This window comes from Aulonocara stuartgranti (genome assembly GCF_965226115.1).
Source record: "Aulonocara stuartgranti genome assembly, chromosome: 23".
Classification (NCBI taxonomy): Eukaryota; Metazoa; Chordata; class Actinopteri; order Cichliformes; family Cichlidae; genus Aulonocara; species Aulonocara stuartgranti.
Window position 1 is genome coordinate 40,707,771 of NC_138958.1, and position 12,835 is coordinate 40,720,605.

The 12,835-nt window shown below is 38.8% G+C and overlaps 1 long non-coding RNA gene across 1 annotated transcript; it reads right to left on the reverse strand.

The window, feature by feature from the left end:
• Positions 1 to 1,305: 1,305 nt before the first annotated feature.
• Positions 1,306 to 3,308, reverse strand: LOC309700928. Its single transcript, XR_014274809.1, has 2 exons — positions 2,537 to 3,308; positions 1,306 to 2,050 (listed from the first exon to the last, which is right to left on the reverse strand). It is a non-coding gene; the product is annotated as an uncharacterized lncRNA (long non-coding RNA).
• Between the last annotated feature and the right edge of the window lie 9,527 nt (positions 3,309 to 12,835).

Consider the following 12,835-nt stretch of genomic DNA (forward strand, 5'->3'; position numbering starts at 1 on the left):
ACACACACGGCCAGGTCAAAGCCCCGAAGCTTCTGTGGCAACTTGGAGGGCCAGAATAATGACTTCCATAATGTCTCCCTACAGCGAAGCAGAGTGAGAGAGAGTTGCTGAGGAAGAAAGTGAGAGAGAGGAGAGAGAGCACTTTCCTTTCCATGGCTGTAGGAGTCCTATTGTCGCTCGCCCTGCGGGAGCTTTTAGTCCTCAGCTCCAACTTATCGGCTGTCCAGCCACGTGGGGTTGGTGGCTAAGAGGGTGTGGGAGTGGGAGGGGGGGGGATTGCTACAGTAAAATGCCCTGGCCGTGCAGGGCTCAGAGGCTTTTTTTTTTTCTTTTTTGGTTGGTTTGAGTGTTGTGTGAGCAGAGAGGTCAGAACTACAGTCGATCAGCCTCCCTCCCTTTCTTTTCATCACCACCCGATTGATCTATTTTTCAGTTCTCTTGCTGTTGTGACTTTACTGCAGTTCAATATGTGATTTTTAATATCATAGACACCTGCCAATTGAGCATTGGGAAAGAGCATTGGTGGACACAAACACTGCTAGAAATGAAAGTATGTGAATTATGTGTTTTTTATGCCTTGGAAATAACAAGAGAGAGGAGACTTCCAGCACAAGGCCTATGCACAGCTGAGACACATCTTTATATGAGTAATTATATTACTGTGTCATATTGTTGGGATGTAATACTGCTCTCACTGTCTTGATATTTATATCTCTTAACTATACAGTTTTGCGTTAAATCATAGTTTTAGGTTAATGTAACACCTGCTGTTATTGCCATAAAAAGATAAAGATCCAGATTGTGCTCATCTCGCTTTTTAACCTAACCATATGTACAGAGGCTTAATAATTGATTCTGGGTACTGCATAGTGACTTTACTAAACTTTAACAGGCATACACTGTAAAAAGAATAACCCTATTCAAATAAAAAAAAATGATGTCCGGTTGTCACATCCAAAATATTTGGCTTTATAGAATCCAAATTGAGTCACTTGATATGACCTGTTACTTTTATGTTGATATAAACAATATTACTAGACTTGACTGAAACTTTAAATTTTGCATTGATCCAAATTGATTTTTTTACATAGAACCATATTTTAATTATTGAACCAAGCTAATATATTGAAATTTAACCAACCTAATGTATTCACATTCGAACCAAATTAACATGAACTAATATGTTTGTATTGAAGCCAGGTAATTGATTTACATATATTCAAACTATATTTTTTACATTTCATTTTATTTCAGTTCAAAAATGCTCTGCATTTCCTATAAAAAACAAGACAGTTGGCCAACCAATTATTTCAAAATTATTTATTGTTCCAAACCATTTTAACTATAATCAATAGAGAGGATTAGTAATATACAGATTTAGTGCTACGGCAGAAATGATTAGAGAAATGTTTGTTTTATAAAACCTGCAATCTTTTGAAAACCAGTATAAAACCTGCAACCTGTCTAAAACTGGCATAAAACCATTATAAAAACTCTTTTTAAACCAATTTGCAAGTACTCAAAAATGTTTATATGTGCACTGTGCCTGTACAATGTAAAAAAAATAAAATAAATCTACACATGTATCAATGAAATCAACTTAAATCTCCCTTTCAAATGGGTGTTCTTATAAATTTTGAATGTAGAATACCACTGCAGGCCAACCAAGCAAAATAACCAAGCACACATGCACATGCATGTGCACATGCACACATGCATGCAAACACACTACTGTGCAGTGTTAAGTTCACAATTAAGTTTGCGAATCTTAGAGGTCATCTTGTTAAAGTCAAGCTCCATCATAATCTTTTGAAGAGCCTCAAAGGTGAACCTGAATCCTCGTGGATATTCCATATTAAGAGCATAACAGAGTCCAAAGACCATTGCCACTCCAGCTGCCACAGAAGGCAACTCATTCAGGACTTCCACACCATCAATGATTATCCCGATGTCTCGAGGCTGATGTAGGAGGCTTGAGTTGTCCCTGAAGACGAAGAGTGCCATGGTGGTTACTCTGCAGCTCTTCCTCAGCTTCATCTTTCTGGGATATCTTGAGGTAAAATATGGAACAAAATGTACAAGTGAAGAACTGAAGTCTGGCACACCTGATAAATCTTTGACCATAATAAACTACTATTTTGATAGTTGTTTGGTCACAGACTATTAGAACAATTATTTGCCTAATCAGATTGTGAATTGCATAATCATTAAATTAAATCAATAGTGGAACATTTTCATAAATGTTCCACAAAGCCCAAGAAAAAAAAAAGAAAACAATACAGAACCATAAGATATTAACTTGATGAGTTGATTAATTGTTGCTGTCCTACATTAATCACTGCATTTAATAGCAGAGTTGTCAAATTTACATCAAGAGACTGCATCTCATGTAGAGACAGAACAGATATGGACATACCATGTATTCTTTTATCAAGTCCTCAACACATCAGCAAGGTGAATGAGAGGATAATGAGGGAGAGTCTAGATTATTATGAAATGTTTAAAAAGGATGTGCAGTGTAAATGCAAAATGATACCTGTTCAGATTAAATGAAAATGTATGCTTCAGCCATGGAATGGATGGAGCGATCTGTGGTTCTGAAAGCATACAGAAAAAAAAGAATAATGTTACTTCTCTATAAAACACATTACATAGAAAAACCAAGAAATACGTAACATGACATACCAAACAGTCTACAGACCAGCCATTAGCGACTAAGTTTGGCATAGGGTCAATTTTTTGCTGTTAAAATTACAATTTCTTCAGAAAATGCACATTTTTCCGAGCCGCGCCTGAAAGTCAATTGAAGGAATTAGTCTTATGTCACTGATCTTATATGCTGGCGTGTTATTTCTGTCTCTAAATCATGCACATTAATAATTATCTTTTGCGCTCGGTGTACACACACATAACACACAGATATTTATATGAAGAGAGACAGAGACAAACGTGCGCGCACAAACACAAGCTTGTGTCTAGAAACCGCGAGCTCACCAGAAAAATTCAAACGAAGCGGAGCACGGAGTTATACTATGAATGTTATGAACTATGAACTTATGCTAGCTAGCTGTATCCACCACCGATGCATCGTGGTAACGCTAGCTAGTTAGTATACTGGTAAAAAACGGCTTTTTGCCTAACTTGCATTCCCGACTGTGATGGTCGGTTTCTGGTAACCAGTTCTAACATTGCGCAGGATAGCTAGCTAGCTTATAGCTAGCAGCTACAATCATGCAAAAATTAGGGGTGGCTGTCGACCCAGCTTAAATGGGGTTATTTTCTGCAATTTTGGCAATACAAATTATAAAAGCTTTTGTAACACACGATGTTTCCAGCAGCCATGCAGAATAAAAATGGGTCCCGGTCTATTTCTGGTGGGCGTGTTCAAGTGCAAATCACTTTGACTCAAATTAAAGATATTATCTGTTCAACATGAAAAGAAATATATGTTTTGAGAGAAATCAAAAACTTTGCGTTGTGTCCTTTGTACAGATATTTAGTTTCATCCAAATCAAAAGTGGTATTTTAAAATGCAAAAAGAAAGGGTTTCACAATCAAATCAATGATTTTATTCTGTTTTGAATGGCACTTATTAGATTGAATGAATGACTGCATGTTAGACTTTTTTCAGTGTAAATGGAGTGCAGAATTAAAACTAGAGAATGCTGAGACCTCCCAAAGCTACAACGTTTTTTGTGTCGGTGTTCTTTGTGGGCAGAGGTGAACTGAAGGGTGTATTATGGAGGTGACATTAATGGATTAGCGAGCTATGTTGAGCTTAAAGTCAGAGTTTTCTGTCATGAAAGCATCTCTCTTTTTACCAGCTGAAAGTGCTGCGTTTTCACGGATTCTTTGATTTACAGTATGTTTTAAGTATAATATAGATCAGGGGTGTCAAACTCAATTGCACAGGGGGCCAAACCTCATGGTACACTTTAGGTCGCGGGTCAAACAAGATAAACGTTTATTGAACACACTAAAACAATGTTTTTGTAAACATAAATATGAATAAAAAGAGACAGGAATATAAATCCAGAATAAATAAACTTAAAAAAATAAACTTTAACTTTAAATATTTTGCTCTCCATAAAAATATATCCTGTCAAAATTATGCAAGTTAGAAATATGAACATGCTGCCAAAACCCCAGAAAAAATAAATGAAAGCATACACAAGGTTGGAGCTGTAGACGGAGCTGGGTTGTTGCTTTAGGAATGGAACTAATACACTCTGCGGGCCATTCAGTGTCGTACTTTGCCTTGCGTGTCCCATTACAATGCAGCTCCATCTGAATCAGTTTCCACGTCGACTGTAAATGGGTTGTGAAGCAGCTCGAAATTCTCATTTTGTGCTTCAAAGTCACCAACTCAGTGCGCTCAGTTTATCAGCAAAGTGCGCGTTTGGGAACACTGTTGCACTGACTTGGTTCAACATTACTTGGCAACAGGGAAAGCGAGGCAAGTTGCACTGGTGCATTTGTGACAGCTTCACTTGAAATGACTTCACCGCATCGTCCATGAACTGACAGATTTCCTTGCTGAGCTCAAAAACTCTATTGAGCACTTTTCCCCAACTCAGCCAACGGACCTCTGTATGATAAGGAATGTCGGCAAACTCTGAATCTATTTCCCACATAAAAGACTGAAATTGACAGTGATTTAAACCTTTAGCTCAGATAAAATGTACGGTTTACGTCACGGTGATCATTACATGCTCACTTTTAAGGACTTTACCACACAACCTTTCCTGGTGTGTGATGCATGCTGTTAACTCACCGGTACAGTTCTCTTGCATCTTTACTCGCATCCTGCCGACTAGTCCACTTTTTTCACCACACAACAGCGCTCCATCTGTTGTAAGTCCAACAAGTTTGTCCCAGGGCAGTTTCATGTCGATTGCACTTTGACATACGTTTCTCCTCAGGCTCACATTTGCCAAAATCTGCGTTTTGTCTGGACACAAGACATCGCACAGCTTCATCATGCAGCTCTTCAGAGCGGTACTGGGCTGATTTGGCTCCTCTGCTACAATAAAACTTGCTTTCACAACAGCTTCACTTTGTGATTTTGCTCTGGTGAAAAACATCTGCTGAAATGTCAGATTTTTCTTTAGCTCTTCTACTTTTTGTATGTTCTGCTCTGCATTTAGGTTTTTCAGCTTATCGTGATGTTTGTCTGGTAATGCGGTCTTAAATAAAATTCCTTAATCACAGCCACATTAGTTCCACTAATAAGACACACGGTTTACCGGCAATGTTTGTAAACATATATTCAGCCTCCCACCGGTGCTGAAAGGCTCTGTTTTCAGAATCAACTTTTCTCTTGGCCATTGTGGGGGCTAGCTTCGCAATAACAGAAGTTTGACTTGATTGACCGGTGTTGTGCCAAAAAGTGATTGTCTGCCAAAAAGTGATTTCCGGTATTTGCCAAAAACTGATTGCTCGTATTTAAACTGCTATAAGTAACTTGTTGGGCTATAATATGTGAAACATATGTCAAATGCATCCCTCATGGATGACATAAAGTCATCTTGAGCCACAAACAACATTCGTGTAACAAGGTAGAAGCCGCAATCAGTTTTTGGCAGTGACTTTTATATAACCTTTATTTAAACAGTTAAAAAAAATCTCATTAACATTAAAAATGTCTTTTGTAAGAGTAAGTTGGCCAAGAGGACAGCAGAAATGGCAGCAAATATTACAATATTTCTGTAAAAATATTTTAAGTGGGGATAAAGGACCGGATTGGTTATAATGTAAGTACAATAGCAGAGAGTTGTAAAGATACTTGAAAAACAGATATTGTTTTAATTCTCTATATAACCCCTTTGTAAACCCTGTTCACCGAAGTCTATTTACGAACATACGTAAAGATATTACACATAAAAAATACACAGAAACATTGGAAATCAATTTTTGGCAGACAATCACTTTTTGGCACAACACCGGGAATGTTCCCAGCTAGCCTAGCGTTTGGCAAGGAGGCGCTGCATTATGGGATCTGTAGTTTGTGTGTTACTAGCGCCTCATATCGCATAACAATAATAATAAATCTATATAAAATGATCTCGCGGGCCAGATATAAATGTCGGCCGGTCCAGATGTGGCCCGCGGGCCTTGAGTTTGACACATGTGTTATAGATAAACTGTCAATAGATGATAAACTAATAAGAACATATCAGCATTGCTCCTTTTAGTTTATTGTTCTTAACCACATTATTGGTTTGATAAAGATTTCATATAAAGCAAGACTTTAAAACCTTTCCTGAAATTAAATGCACAGAACCAGAGCTTTTACAACAATTGATCTTATTTGACAGAGACTTTTGTTTTGTCCTGCTATTTCTGAAAATTTAGTAGGAAACGTGTTCTTCTTCATCTTTTTTATCATCATTAATGATTTTGGTGGTTTTTCTCTGACTAGAACTTGTTTTTATGGGAAAAAAATCCTCTATTTAAAAAAAAGCGTCAAAATTTGCAAAACCTGGAGTTTATATAAACCCAAAATAAACACACTATTCCCCTAGTATTTGTGTTCATAATGAAAGTATATGACAACTTAGTAATATTTCGCTTACTGATACCTATTACAGTGCCTCAACAACAAACAAGCTCCTCTTTTCAGTTCCAGCAGTTCCCCTTTAAGGTAGTTTACAGAGAAGGGCTGTAAGTAAACACTGTTCTCATTGGTTGGGTGTAAGCATTCAGCTGTGCAAGCATGAGAAGCTTTCATGCAGTGTGTGTGTGTGTGTGCATCTGATTAGATGATTATTTCTCGACAAGATAAGCGGGTGAAATGGAGACTCTGTTGACCGCCATTCAGGTAATCAAAACACACACACACACACACACACACACACACACACACACACACACACACACACACACACACACACACACACACACATAATTCATGCCACGTCATGCCAGATTGCATTACCTGTCCCTTTTCATAGACACATAATGAGATCATGGAAACCTTAAACGGTTGGTTCGGACAAGAAAGAAAGATGGAAATTAAAAAATATATTAAAAGAAAAAGAAGAGAGGTCAAATCACAGAGCATAGATGAAAAGTTTAAAAAAAAAAAAGAATGAATAAAATGCTCTTAAATTGCTGAATTATCCTAATGAGATAATTTTGAAATATCTAACACTTCATTAATGTTAAAAATTCACTAACTTTGTTGTTAATCTGTTTGCAGTTCTGTTTATTTAATAGGATGGAGAGAAAGTGATAAGTAAATATGAATAGAGTGAGATGGAGATAAACAGAGAGGGAAATCTGGCTGCCTGTCGGCTCAGTTCACTGTGTCAATTTGTCCAAACAGAGGAAACTCAGGTTGCATTGCAGGGCCAGGTAACATGAGCTCTGACAGACCACACCTATGCAACATTGATCCCGCTGCTTTACAAGCAAACGCTTGCAAATACAGTAAATGTATAGTGTGGCTGGTTTTCATGCCAGTCTAAAGATGATAGATTTCAAAGAAATCACTAAAATCTATAACTGGTATTGACTTTAAAGAAAAGAAGAAGAGAAGGTCAGATGTTTGAAAATATTAAACTTTATTAGACAGCTGGAAAAAAGCCTTTGGACTTCAAAAAACAGGAAAACATCAACATTATTATTATTTTACTGCTTTTAACTCCCCCCCCCCCCCCCATGCACTTGTCATAATTGGTTGGTCCATTAGTTGGCTTGCCACAGTGCTGCTAAGTGCGACAACAACAAAGTTTAAAAAAAGACTTTGAATAGCAGGATATGTAGCTCCTGATGTAGAAGTACAGTAGGGTTAAATGTGGGTACAAATTGGGCAGCCTGTTCTACCTCAGCCTCTTACCTAAGAAACTTTACGGCACTGGAGAGATGCTGTATTTCTCTGTCTGTGTGGAAATTTGATGTTTTCATATCACAGATGGTGATCAGAGGGACTGAAATGTGAGTCTTACAGGTAAAACATGAGACCTGACATGTACATTAGGCTATTATAGGAGTTTAGTGGGTGGCAGCTGTTCTGCTTAATGTGCAGGACTTACTGTAGAGCGAGTGGTTCAGGGACCATGACTTCTTATTCTCAGTAGGGATGCACTGACTCAACTTTTTTCCAGCTCACAGTTGTTATTTATTAGTAAAATAATAAATGACAAACAGCCCTAAAACGAATAAAATACATAATCTCAGCAATTTTTAAACATGTGCAAACATACATGGAAATACAGAATATAAAGGCAAAACAATTCTGACAAGCTTGAAAGTCAATATCTGCCAAGACCACCTTTATTCTTCAGCACAGTCTGAACTCTCTTAGGCAGCTTTCTTGTCATGTCTTTAAGTAGTCTTAAAGGAATAGTTCTCCAGGGTTCTTGAAGGACATTCAAAGCTCTTCTTTGGATGTTTTGTTCTGTTCTCTGTCAACATGATCCCACACTGCTTTCAATAATGTTGAAGTCCGGGCTGTGGGGAGGCCAATCCATGACTGATAATGTTTCATTGTCTGTTTTTTCTATCCAGGTTTGCTTTTGATCATCGTCATGCAGAAGATGCGTTTCCAGATGATATTGCATAAAACCTGATGTTACTTTTCTGAATTTTAACCAAAAATGTCAAATATTAATTCCTCACTGCATAACACCTGCTGTCATTTTATACAATTTGGGATGACTTGCCTTTTATCCCTTTTCCCTTCTTTATGAATGGAGTGTGCAGGATACACCGATATCTGCTCCTGTGTGCAAGGAGGAACAGGATGAGAGAGCATCCTGACGGGAAACATCTTAACCTGGTTCGGGAACAGCACCATGCAGGACAGATGAGCTCTACAGAGGGTTGTGCGATCAGCTGAGCGCACCATCCGCTCCGAGCTCCCTGACCTGCACTCAATCTACAGCAGGCGGTGCTGGACCAAGGCCAGGAAGATCGTGAAGGACCTCAGCCATCCCAACAACAGACTGTTCTCTTTGTTGAGGTCAGGAAAGCGATTCCGCTCCCTGAAGACCAACACAGAGAGACTGAGGAGGAGCTTCTTCCCGCAGGCGATACGGTCTCTCAATCACACCACCACACAGTACTGACCCACACATATAGTTCTTACACACACACTGGACATTCTGGACATTGTTTCACTTCATCACTTAATTACTTTAAGCATATTTGCACTGCAGAAGACATAATGTGGATTGCACAACACTGGACATTATATTCTTCATTTCCAGTTAATACTTGTACAGCTGCTGTTATTGTGTATATATTTATTTATATTTCTTCATACATTCTTATATAGTTCTATATTGTGTATTTTGTTGTACAGTTATTTTATTTTCAACTTTAATTTATATATTTTATCTTATTCTTTCCCAGTTAAATTTACCCTTCATTCTAATTTGTGTTGTACAGTTATTTCCTTTTTAACCTTAATTTATATTTTATTCCTTCCTAGTAAAATTTACCCTTTTTAATTTTTCATATTTATTTCCTATCTTATTCATAGCCTTTTCCTTTTTTTGTTTTCTTTAGGTCACGAGCAGTTGTCCAAGCATTTCACTGCATATCGTACTGTGTATGACTGTGTACGTGACAAATAAAATTTGAATTTGATTTGAATTTGATTTGAGCATCGCCAGAGCTACAACATGACTACCAGCAGGACACTGGTGTGAATGTCTCTGACCAAACAATCAGAAACACTTTATGAGGGTGGTCTGAGAGCCCGGTGTCTTCTAGTGGGCCCTGTGCTCACTGGCTGGCATTGGCATTTGGCATCAAATACCAGAATTGGCACGTCACATTCTGGCACCCTGTGTTTTTCACAGATGAGAGCAGGTTCACCCTTAGCACATGTGACATAAAGAATAATTTGCTGCCTGTAACATCAGTGAGCATGACTAGTTTGGTGGTGATGATCTGGGGAAGCACATCCATAGAGTGATGGACAGACCTCTATAGCCTAGGCAATAGCACCATGGCTGCCATCAAACATCAGGATGAAATCTTTGGACAGTTGTCACACGCAACGCTGGTGCAGTGGGTCCTGGGTTCCTTCTGGTATACAGCAATGCCTGGACACATGTTGTGGTATGTGGACAGTTCATGGAGGGTGAAAAAACTGATACCACTTACTGGCCACCACGCTCACCTGACCTAAATCCAACAGAACACTTCTGGGACATTGCGTTTTCATTCATCTGATGCCACAAGGTTGCACCTCAGCCTGTCCAGGATCTCAGTGATGCCCAGCTCCAGATCTGGGGGCAGATCCTCCGGGACACCATCCATCATCTCATTAGGAACACCATTTGGACTAGCCAGCCACATCATTTTAAGTCTTTGAATTCAGCCCTCTGTAGGTTGATCATTTTCATTTCATTTATGTTTCAGCATGATATTTTTTCCCATTGAGATCTGAGTATTCCATTCATTTTTTTTTTTTACATTGTATTCCTTGCTGTCCTTAGATAGCAGCATCAGATCAGAAAACACTTTACGGTAACAAACATTTTGTCGTGTCATTTGGAGGCGTTTTTTTCGTTGTTGTTTTATTAAAATTGGTACAGGCAGTAACAGCTATCGCAGCAAAAAACGTGATTGAGCGGAGATCTTGGAAGTGCAGTGCATAAGCACCTCACCAAAAATAACCCACGATCTTGAAGATTAGCGGTTTCATCTGCCTGCGTGTCTTTAATCTCAGTGTCGTGTTAAACCGGGATGCCAAACCTGGCAGACGGCTCCTCTGATGGATTTCAGACATCACAGCAGTGGAGACAAGGTGGCTTCCTGGACACATTTCTGCAGCTGCCTGCACGCTTCATTATGCGGCTTATTCTCCTCATATTGCCCTCGGTTAACATGCTGATGCAACAGTCAGCAAGCTCACTCTTTCACTCCTCTTCCCTCCTCTCTCTACTCTGTCCTTTCTTCTTTCTCAGTGACCTCCTTCCATGTTGCCTCCTTTCTTTCATCTCTCCTTCCTCCTTTTTACATTCTCACCATTTGTTATTTCTTTTCCTTACTCCAAATTTTTGTTATTTTTTCACCATTAAAAATCATGGCGTTTCTACAACTATTCAGTAGCTCTATATTTTTTCATCTTTCCATCTTTTTGCTCTCGTCTGCTTTCCTTTCTTGTCTGTTATCCATGTGTAACTTCATTTTCTTATCACATTGCCCCTCCCTCTTTATTTCCTGTCTTTAACGTCTTCCCTTCTTTAAAAAAAGTTTTTCTAGTCTTTTAAATTTGTTTATTTTATCACAGTCCTTCCTTCCTTCTCTTCTCCGTATTCTTCCTTTAATTCTTCCCCTCATTTCTGACTCTCTCTCTCTTTTCCTTCATACTTTTTTTTCCTGTTGGAATGTGTGATGAGCCTCCAGCTAATCCCATCCCTAAAGCACCTTAGCAACGCTCGCTAAGGGAATTTGAAGGGAGCTACACAAAAAAAAAAAAAAAAAAAAATCACATATATACACACAGACATGCACAAAGCCCAGTGAGCAGCCCCCTATTGGCAGCAAGTGGATCCGGGGATGCACTAATACATCTTCAAATGTGCTTTTTAAAGCGTTTGGAAAAGCTCTGTCGTTAGGCGATAACTCCCCACCGGTTAAAGGATGGATGCTCCCGTTGTGTTTCAGCACTGCTTTTCCCTCCCTCTGTTTTTTCTCATCCTTCCACATCCCTCACCATCACCCCCCCTCCCCCAATTCTTCTTCTCATCTCCACCGACCAAGTTGTCTACTTTAAAGACAAAAAAAAAACAAGAAAAAGTTTGTGTCTAAACAAGAGCCACGTTGTCTAAAGTTTCTTCATGAGGATGTTTGACACGACTGTAGAGTCGGCGGGCCGTTTGATGTCTTGCTTTTGTTCTTCCTATTAGTTTATTCTTGCGTTTTAAATATTCAAAAGATGTACCAGCTGTCATAAGGTGCAGGTTAAATGATTACGTGAAACTGGTCGCCGGTAATGACAAACCCACAAAAAACCAACTCCCCTCAGCTCTGTGGAGCAGCAGTTGGTTTATTCATCTGCAATCAGCAGACGTGGAGTCACAGTCAACATTTCTAAGCATTTAGAAGCTAAAGTGCCAAATGAATGAATAATAGATTAGCCTGAAATATCACTTTAACTCCATCAGCTTTCACTGTTGTGTGCACAACTTGTTCTACCGGCCCTGTGTTGCTTCGAAATATTTATTCCACGAAAACGGTGTGATATAATGAGGTTATGCAAGAAGCTTCCTGCGCCTTCCCTTTATGTACAAGGTGTTCTTTGGTGTCGGCGCCCTGACACACCAGATGTGGCAATAACAGAATCAGTCACAAGTTTAACAGCTTCCCAATTTTTTGCGTGTTGGTTAGATTTAAGAGTTTGGTCTGGGGTAAAGTGCACAACATGAAGAATGCTGCAGTGTTCACATACTTTGTGTGTATCCACAAAGTTTAGATCAAGGTTGAATAATCCCTCATCAGCACTGCAGTATTTTCTTGCCGGTTTTTGTATTTTGCTCATTCACATCTTAATAAACATGATTTATTTTTACTGATCAGACATGATATAAATAGGGAGTAGGTTAAGATATTTTTAAAATCAACATAGAACTTTTCTCCATTGTTATCACGGTTTGTTTCGAGTCTGCCAATTTACATCATGTCAGCTCTATAAATATTCTGAAGGTGCTGTTTTCCAAGATGGACTTGGACAGTAGATGTACAGGTATAATTTCTGTTTACTGTACTGTGCAAAACTCTTGAGCTGTTGAACTCTTTCGTGTGATTTCTTCAGGAATAGTTCTCCAGGTTTGTTGAAGGACATTCAAAGCTCTGCTTTGGATGTTTCTGCCTTTTG